At 37.9% G+C, this 9,509-nt stretch overlaps 1 long non-coding RNA gene across 3 annotated transcripts; it reads right to left on the bottom strand.

The window, feature by feature from the left end:
- Positions 1 to 6: 6 nt before the first annotated feature.
- On the bottom strand, positions 7 to 9,499 carry LOC104916874. 3 transcript variants are annotated; one of them, XR_004162485.1, is made up of 4 exons: positions 4,790 to 9,499; positions 4,017 to 4,136; positions 2,965 to 3,141; positions 7 to 690 (listed from the first exon to the last, which is right to left on the bottom strand). It is a non-coding gene; the product is annotated as an uncharacterized LOC104916874 (long non-coding RNA). The 3 variants fall into 3 exon arrangements; XR_004162487.1 differs by having other exon boundaries at positions 7 to 687; XR_004162486.1 differs by lacking the exon at positions 4,017 to 4,136.
- Between the last annotated feature and the right edge of the window lie 10 nt (positions 9,500 to 9,509).

The raw sequence follows: 9,509 nt of genomic DNA, 5'->3' as shown, positions 1-9,509 counted from the left end.
AAAAAAAGAAAAATTACTCTTGTAATGGAATAATGATAGAAACTTAGAATCATTTGAGTTGGAAGGGACCCTTAAGGGTCATCTAGGCCAACTTCCCTACAACAAACAAGATCATCTACAGCTAGATCAGGTTGCTCAGAGTCCTGTCCAGCTTGATCTTGAATGCCTCCAAGGACAGGGCATCCACCACACCTCTGAGCAACCTGTTCCAGTGTATCAATACCCTTCTCATGAAGAACTTTCCTTACATCCAAACTAATTCTCTTGTTTTAGTTTGAAACCATTTTTCTTTGTCCTGTCACAACAGATTGTGATAAAGAGTCTGTTTCCCTCTTTTCTTATAGCTCTCCTTTAGGTACTCAAAGGCTGTTATCAGGTCACCTCAGAGCCTTCTCTTTTCCAGGCTGAACAGCCCCGGTTCTCTCAGCCTGTCCTCACAGGAGAGATGTTTCATTCCTTGGACATTTTTGTGGCCCTCCTCTGGTTACAAACCAATTTTTCAAGTCTGCAGCGGAAGTAATGGTTGCTGTTGTTCGTAGCAGGAAACAGGCCAACTCTGCAGTGCTCAACAAGGCACCTTACCAAGGCCACTTGCCTCTGCTGCATCACTCCCAGAGCAATTTGCTGCACAGTGCAGGAAACGCTCCTACAGTAAGGTGCACTTCTGGACTACCAAGTGCCAAGGGACTGCTGAAACAGACAGAAGGAAGAAGAGGTGATTATGTTCCCTACTGTGTGATAGAAGACAACTTCAAAGTGACTTAAAGATGATTCATAAATATTAAGACTCTCGATACCTTAATATAAGAACTATTTTGTAGATATGAATGCCATTATCATTAGTCTAGCTGACTGAATGCTACTCTCACTGTTACACCGAAAACTCAGGTACTTATTAACTTTTCCCTTCTTTTCTCAGCCTTCTATTACGTATATACTTTGCAGAAATCTTTCAAATATCCTTATTTCTCCATGCTTGTTTTTCCAATGCTATTTAATCCAGCATGGGAAAAAAAAAATCAAAAACTACAGTTGTTTGTTACTAGTTTAGACCAAATTAGAAATGAAAGATAGATGGCATTAAATGAAAAACAGATTATGCAATATTAAATACTTTAGCTACATGGTTGACTAATGTTGCAGATTTCAGGTCCACATAGGAAATCCAAATACCTGAATAACCACAACAGTAACTTTTACATGGTTAAAATAATGTGCCTTCTAAATATTGTTTAAGCACGTATCTTGATCACTTGCTTTTATATTCCCCAAAGAAACGTCACAAAGTTATTGAGAAAAGTTCACACTTTGTTTTATGGTGTAGGACTCTTCAACTAAGCCCAGTATCTTTCCTAGTTAGAAGCTCACAGAAGCAACTTTCCTTTCAACTATTTTCCTTCACAGCACAATATCAAAGAAACATGGTGATTCTAAACAACTACAACAAAGGAACTGTTGTTATTTCAGTTGTCTTACTAGTTTAGCTATATTCAGGTAGCAAAGAATTTTAGTGAAGATGTTTTATACATTTTTATGAAGGAAAAATGTTACTTAGGCAGTCCTTCATCAAACATCAGTTCTTAAAAATTTGCTTCTCTTCAGATAAGGTATGTCTGTGGAGAACATTTCAGCCAAGTCCCATGAGTGACAAGAGAAAGAGCATTCTACTCAGGAAGAGTAGACAACCACTGAATCAATTTTGTCTCTTTCCCAGTAACATCCATGCTTATTCTCTATAGGTTTCCTCCACTCCAATTCACTCATAGAATCATAGAATCACCAAGGTTGCAAGAGACCTCCAAGATCATCTGATTCAAACATCCACCTATGACAAGTATTTCCCACTAAACTACGTCCCTCAGTACATCTAAACATTTCTTGAGCATCTCCAGGGATGGGGACTCCACCATCTCCCTGGACACTGGTATTCCAGTGCTTTACCACTCTTTTGGAGAATAAATTTTTCCTAATATGCAACCTGAACCTCTCCTGGCGCAACCGGAGCCCATTCCCTCTAGTCCTACCGCTAGTTATGCAGGAGAAGAGGCCGATCATCTTCATCCATTGAGGCCACCTCACCACAACCTCCATTCAGGTAGTTACGGAGAGCGATAAGGTCTCCCCCTGAGCCTCTTCTTCTCCAGACTGAACAATCCCAGTTCTCTCAGCCACTCCTCGTAAGACTTGCTCTCCAGACCCCTAACCAGTTTTGTTGCGCTTCTCTGGACACACACCATGGCCTTGGTGTCTTTCTTGAAGTGACAGGCCCCAAACTGAATGTAGTACTCAAGATGCAGCCTCCTCAGAGCTGAGCACAGGGGGATGATCACTTCCCTGCTCCCACTAGCAACACTATTTTTGATATCATCACCTCAGCCCAGTGATCCAGAGTGTCCACATCCCTCCAGATGACCTTCCTACTCCCAGGCAGATCAACTCTTCCTCCCAGTTTATTGTCATCTGCAAAATTACTGAGGGTACAGGTCAATAAGAGTACATCAATAAGAGTATAAAACAGGAAGGCCCAAATATTGGCCCCTGGTGAACACCATTTGTGACTGGTTGCCAGCTGGATTTAACACATTCACCACACACTACTGTTCACAAGCTTTGGCCCTTCTAGATCTGAATTCCCCAAGCCTGTGGATACTACTATGCTAGCAAACAAATATAAATTTTAAAATTACACATTTTTACAGGACTTAAGATGTGCGTCTGAAGATGTCACACTAAATTTGATAAGTTGCCTACTACTTATTTCAAATTAATACAGAAACTGCTAAACTAGACTAGACTACAAGCAATCTAATTTAATAACCTAGTGTTTTCCTTGCAGCAGTAAACAGCAAATGCTTCAAAGGAACACACCAAAAACAAAACAAAATTAAATTGATACCATCAAATATCCTGCCCATAAGAGAATTTGTGTTTTAAAGCATGCTTTGAATGTTTAATTATATTCACCTAAATATGAGTCATTGCCTAAAAGAAGAGACTCGTTCTCTGCTCTGAACATTAGAGGTAGCAATTCCATTACTACAAAATGCACAAAGCCATTCCAGCAGAAACTTGTTAATCAGTTGAGCAGAGTTGATAGTGTTTGACTGCACTAGTCCATTCAACTTCCACAAATGCCAGATCCTAAAAAAGAGTAGAGTATTAGGTCAACCTTTTTTTGTGTTAGACAAATTTACATAAGGCATAAAAGGAAGCCCAAAGACAAGCAGCACCACCAAGGCTGAAAGAAACTGCTCCATTCAACAGTACAATTATTACACAAGCTTAGAATTTAGTTCTTAGGAGACTCAGGCTATGTATTATATTCTGAGCCAGTCTAAATCAAATCAGCTGCAATACCACCCTCCTTTTCTGCCCATTCATCTACTTTTGCCCCCTTCCTGCGCAACAGTGCTGTGTATTCGAGTCGGTAACCATTTCAGCAGGTTCAGCCCACCAAATAAAAACATTCATTGTTTTATGCAGCTGGAATTTTCTGCTGAGTTCTTGCCTTACAGATATGGAAAGAAAGTAAGACTGCACAGCTTGAGTAAACTGGCAAGAAGAAGCACTTACTAAGATGGCTTTTGAAAATGTCTATGGCTTTTGTCTTATTTAACTTAAGCTCATTTACACTACCGTTTTGGTAACAGTTAAGTGTTTCCTCCTGAACACAAAGGAGAAACTAATTCTACACTTCTTAACTTGCATTTACAATCATTTCTGGATTCCTGCAGTACTGAGGTGCCTAACATGCAGATCTGAAGCTGCATAAAGATCTCCAGAAGACTCAGAAGGACCCTGGTTTTAAAGGTTCATCATGTATCCAGTAGAAGTTGAACAGGGAGGTGCTAGAGATGCTGGGAAATTCCAGCTTTTATCTGCAGAAAGAACCAGTGGAGCATGCTAGACCTGCACTGCTGACCTGCCTGGGTATCCAGCCACACAACACAGTAAGGCAGTGACTGAGTTGCTACTGCTATGATTACTTAATGGATTGGATACATGGTAAATCTTACCATTTTCTGACATATGCAGATTCTGGAAGAGTCACAGAGTTGCTGAAGTTTCACAGACTTTTGTCTCTGGGCTCCAGTGATATTTAAATCAACAAACTCTACTGCCAAGGCATATGCTACCTAATTAATACAAGTACCAGACTTTAGTCTCAGCACGTGTCCCACTGTTCTACTAACACTTCATAAGTCAAGAAATGTATTTACCACAATCCCTCTATGAAGCAAATGATTTCAAACTTATTAAAGCACTATGCTGAATTTTTGGTCTCTTCATCCATTATTCCAACAATCAGCAAGACTACGCAAAAATATCACTGGTGATATTTCATACAAAAATACGACATGTTGAAGTTTTAAATAGCAAACTTTCTTTTTCAACTTGTCTCAGAAAAGTTAATTTTCATTTAACAATTACGAAATTGTCTAGATTCTAAAGGTCCAAATCACAGATCTGAGTATGTAAAAATCTATTACTTCATAGATTCACAGAAACATAGAATGACTTGGGTTGGAAAGGACCCCAAGGATCATCAAGTTCCAACCCTCCTAACAAAGGCAGGGCCACCAACCTGCAGATCTGGTACTAGAGCAGGTTGCCCAAGGCCCCATCCAATATGGTCTTGAGCACCTCCAGGAACAGAGCGTCCACAACCTCTCTGGGCAACCTTTTCCAGCACCTCACCACTTTCTCAGTAAAGAACTTCCCCCTAACATCCAATCTAAACTTTCCCTCCTTAAGCTTAAAACCATTCAGTAAAAAGCTGATTTCCCACCTGTTTATAATCCCCTTTTAAATACTGGAAAGGGCAATGGCGTCCCCTCGCAGCTTTCTCTTCTCGTGGCTGAAAAAACCCAACTCCCTCAGCCCGTCTTCATAGGGGAGATGCTCCAGCCCTCTGATCATCTTCATGTCCCTCCTTTGGACCCTCTCCAACAGTTCCACATCTTTCCTGCACTGGGGGTCTCAGACCTTGATGCAATACTCCAGATGGGGCCTCACAAGGGCACAGTAGAGAGGACTTCTTCTGCATGTATTTATTATCCTCTAAGTCCAAGCCCTCTACTGCCAAACTTTTAACATAAATAACAAGAAAACTTGGAGCAAAAGCAGGTATTGTTCACTGAAGATACAGGCTCCTCATGAGGATGCTCGTGTTACACAAAATTTCACGCAATCTGGATCCCTCATAACAAAAGATAACAAGAAGAGTACAAAAAAGGGTGCAGAATGCATTATCTCCTCAACTTTGTTATAAAACACCTTTTATTCTAGGCCAACAGACCAGTTTATTAATGAAGAAGATGAAACAAAACATCTGCATGTGTTCTCAAGCAGAAATCTGTATCTATAATTGTGGACAAACACTGGGAAATAGGAAACTGGAAAATTAAGGGGCAAAATTTTTCATCTCTCTCAAGCAGGAAGAAAAAAAAACAAAACAACTCCACAATAAGCCAGTCCAGATCAAACATAAGGAAATTTCTATCCACAGTTTTTCTGCATTTTTATCTCACTCCTTTTGAAAAAAGTTAGTTACTTACACAGTTTTGAATGAACACTTTGAATGAAAATAATTTCCTCTTTCTGCATTCTCTTTCAAGTCATTTCTTTAATTTTTCCCATTCTTGTACTATATGTTTCTCAGCAACTCCAGCTTGCATACTTTATCTTTTCTTCTTGCAACATTACATGGAAGAGAGCAGAAAGGCCCACAGTTCATGCTTGACATATTTAATTCTCCCAATACAGGCAAAGGACAGGAAATAAAAAACAATACTGAAAAGCTGAAGGATCTATCATGAGTTTTAAAAGACTGCAGCCACATTTCTGGATGACTGCCTTAACAGAACATACTGTCCATTCAACAGCATACTCTAGGCAAAAATATGTTCAGACTTTCTGACAAGAATTTTCTCTGATTTGAAGCCATCCTGCAGAATTTCAAGTCTCCAATTAAAATCACAGACATTTCAGAATAATAGATAAATTAACAAAAATAACAATATTCAAAGTAACAAAATGAATGTTTAGTAATGGAAGAATTAAAAATCCCATTTCCTCAAGCATTTCTGTTTTATGCTTGACTAATTCATGTTACAGTACAAATGCTGACCAAAGTTCTTCCCCAAAGCCAATTTAAGATTTCCCTCCTATAAAAATGCCTCAACAAGGAACAAGGCATACAGTAATGTGGCAACCTCTTCTTCACAGCTAAGTAGCTGCATATTTTCTTCTTACACAGAATAATCCTAACACAACCTGTAGGAATGTAACTCTTTCCTCTCTCCCTTGAGTGATATACAATGAAGAAGAATGGAAGAGGTATGGATGCAAGAACATCGCATTCTGCTTTCTATTGGAAATCCAAACTAAAAAGCTGTAAAAATACAGCATTACACAGTTTGACAATGGCATTAATTTTCTACCAATAACAAACTCATAATCTAAAAAAAAAAAAATCAGATTACTTAACACTTTTAACACACCTTGATGTTTTGCTTTCATTTTTAACTACCTCAGAAGAAACAAGCTAATAGTAAAATAGATGTGTTATAATTTAGCTTAAAACTGTAAGTTGAAATAATGGTTCAAATTATTCTGAGGCATATACTGTATATTTCAGTGTCCTTTTCTAAATGCACACCCGCAAAGTAGCATGCTTGGTTATGTCACATTACTACTTCTAGTTCCCTAACAATTTGTACTGTCCACTGAAAATCCCTTTAATTTCAAATGTGATTGGTAACTTGGAGCCACAACATAAACCAAAGAAAAAAGTTACCTAAAACTCTTAAAATATGATCCATAAAATTAAAAGTACCCACACAAAAATAAAACTCAGTAATTTTGTCTTAATTTGAAAATTTTATACTCCTTATCCAGGAATGAATAAGCTAAAGCAAACCTTTTCTCTGTTCTACAAAGGGAAGGCAAATGCACTTTTAAAGCAAATAGACAAAGTTAATATTTTTGACTATCACAATTAATAGATAAAGAATATGGTATCTTGTGCATCTGCATTATTTAGATGATATATAGGTAGTCTGGCACACACAGAATTCATTATCAAAAAGTGTATGTTCCATATTACAATCTTTTTGTAAGCACTCTTTCAGCACATTCCCAGCCTTAGCTTATCCTCACCAAGGTTTCCATCCTCGACTGTCAGCACCACTTCATCCATCAGCAAGGCCCGGAAATCCAGCTCTTCTTCACAGCACTTGGCCTTCAACGCTCTCAGTATCTCCTGCTGAGGATAATCTTCTCTGATGCGACGGTCTGTTAAGAACCACAATCTGGGAGCAACTGAACTGCACATCTTGGACTTTTCTTGCAACCTTCAAGGTTTCTTTTCAATGGAACTTCTAGATGGTGGAGAAGATGAGACTCTGTTAGAGTGCACAGGCTCCTACTCATGTTCCCCACTGTCCTGAGTTCTACCACGTTTGTACAAGTCAGTCCTTTTGAAAAGACTCACAACCTCCAAGTGGGAAAGTAATGTCTATGCCTAATCTGTAATTGAAGTAACAACAGAAATAAATCCATTTACATTCAGTGCTACTTACTAAATGCTAGTCTCAGCTCCTACCCTAGTTTCATCCACAGTAAATACACATTTTGACAATTACTGGTAGCAGCAGTACCATTCTTCTTTCCTGACAGTACCAAGAGGCATGAAAACATTTTGAATGGCTATCTTTGAAGGCAAGAATTCCATCTTTTAGGGTAATTCCTTACAACTATAAATAGCTCAGCTACTTCCCTAAGTACCATTAAAACACCTGTGACAGAATTGATATATCCTTTTACAGTATACAGAAGACAGATTACACCAAATCTTTATAATAGGAAAATATCCCAGACAAAAATGCATTGAAACAGAAACTTTCACAGTATTATTTCAAGACTGATTCACTCTTACAAATATTTCACATCTACTGAGAAATACATTTGATATTAGCCAGAACATTAGTGGAGAGCCAATGGAACAAGGAGCAGCAATATAATTATAAGAATATTAAACACTAACACGTACCTAAAAGCAAAATTAAAGATTGTATCTGCAAAAGGGAACCTTTACAAATAAACAGCACTTACAAATATACAAAGTATGCTTCAAATTAGAGAACTTCAATGATGTTAGAAGTGATAAAAAGCAAGGTAGTGTTTCCCTTGATTTGAATAGAGGACTTGGGTTGCTTTTTTTTTTTTTTTACTATATTTGAAAATATTTTAAGAGCTGTAAAACAACTAAAGGTATATTAATGGACCCCCTCCCCCCCCCAAAAAAAACAAAAAACACAGATGTTTGCATTAAGCAAGGAAACAAACAAACAACAAAACAACAACCAGGAAGTAGCATGGCATAGAGAAAAAGAATTCCGGAGAAAACCAGAGCTGTTTTCTGCCACATATTTTAAATCTTCCTGTTAAATGAAGAGAGAAAAAACACTTTTTTCACCAATACAATTTACTTGATTTTTAAAGAATTTAATTGTGAGACCAAAACAGGCAGTTTCCTGGTAGTCCTAATGACAGGACATGGTATTAGAAGATAAAAGCACAGACAAGACCTCAGGTATACAACTACCTTCACTTAATATTTCAAAGAATTTCCACTAGGTATTTTTCTGTTGTTCACACATGAAGTTTCTGCAGCAGGTATTGAGGCAAAAGGGTCATTTTACAGTCGCAAGAACAAACTGATTCGTTTTTAAATTAAAAAATACATTATTTTTCTCTACTAGCAAACCTTTTTCTTAAACAACAACGAAGAAAAAAAAAAAAAAGTTTTAAGTGGTACTTTTATTCCTAGTACCAAGAATCACAATGGCAAAAAGCAATCTCTGAATACTCCACAACTAGTTTTCCACAGCTTTGCTGAATTAGAAACAAAAATAAAGCCAAGGAAAAAAAAAGCTCTTCCTTCTAATAGACTGAAAGAAAGCAGAAGCTAGACAAAAGCAATCACAGATGCAGACCAGCCCTTGAGAGCAAGCAAGATGCTAAAATGACAGAAAGATAAGGAGTATTTGGTACTCCCAAGGAAAAGAGCACAACGGGGAGTAGACTGTAAAGCATATCTTTTGTATCACAGTTGTTCGTTTTTTTTTTTCCTTCAAAGCAGCTGAAAGTGAAAAAGGCAAGATGAGGCTTGGGCTAGCAGCAGGAGACAACTGACAGATCCTGCCTCACTTTTGGCTTTCTCAGTATGGTAGTTCACAGAAAACTTTCTGTCACTACTACATAGTTAGGTAAGAATTCGGACAAGGTATATTTTTCAAAAACTGCACCATTACTACACAGTTCAGAAGATTTCTACCCTTATTTCATTTTTGCATCAACAACTGGCAAGACAAAACAGCACAACCTACTATCTCTCTTTTGAAAAGCAGCAGTATCTAGCAGGACTGCATAACTCATCATGAAAAAAATCTCTACAGGACACAGAGAACATAAAAAACACGCTAGATAGACTTTCTGATTACTTA

This window comes from Meleagris gallopavo, unplaced genomic scaffold (assembly GCF_000146605.3).
Source record: "Meleagris gallopavo isolate NT-WF06-2002-E0010 breed Aviagen turkey brand Nicholas breeding stock unplaced genomic scaffold, Turkey_5.1 ChrUn_random_7180001950212, whole genome shotgun sequence".
NCBI classification, from domain to species: Eukaryota; Metazoa; Chordata; class Aves; order Galliformes; family Phasianidae; genus Meleagris; species Meleagris gallopavo.
The sequence above is the reverse complement of the archived record's forward strand: the minus strand, read 5'-3'. Positions and strand labels throughout refer to the sequence as shown.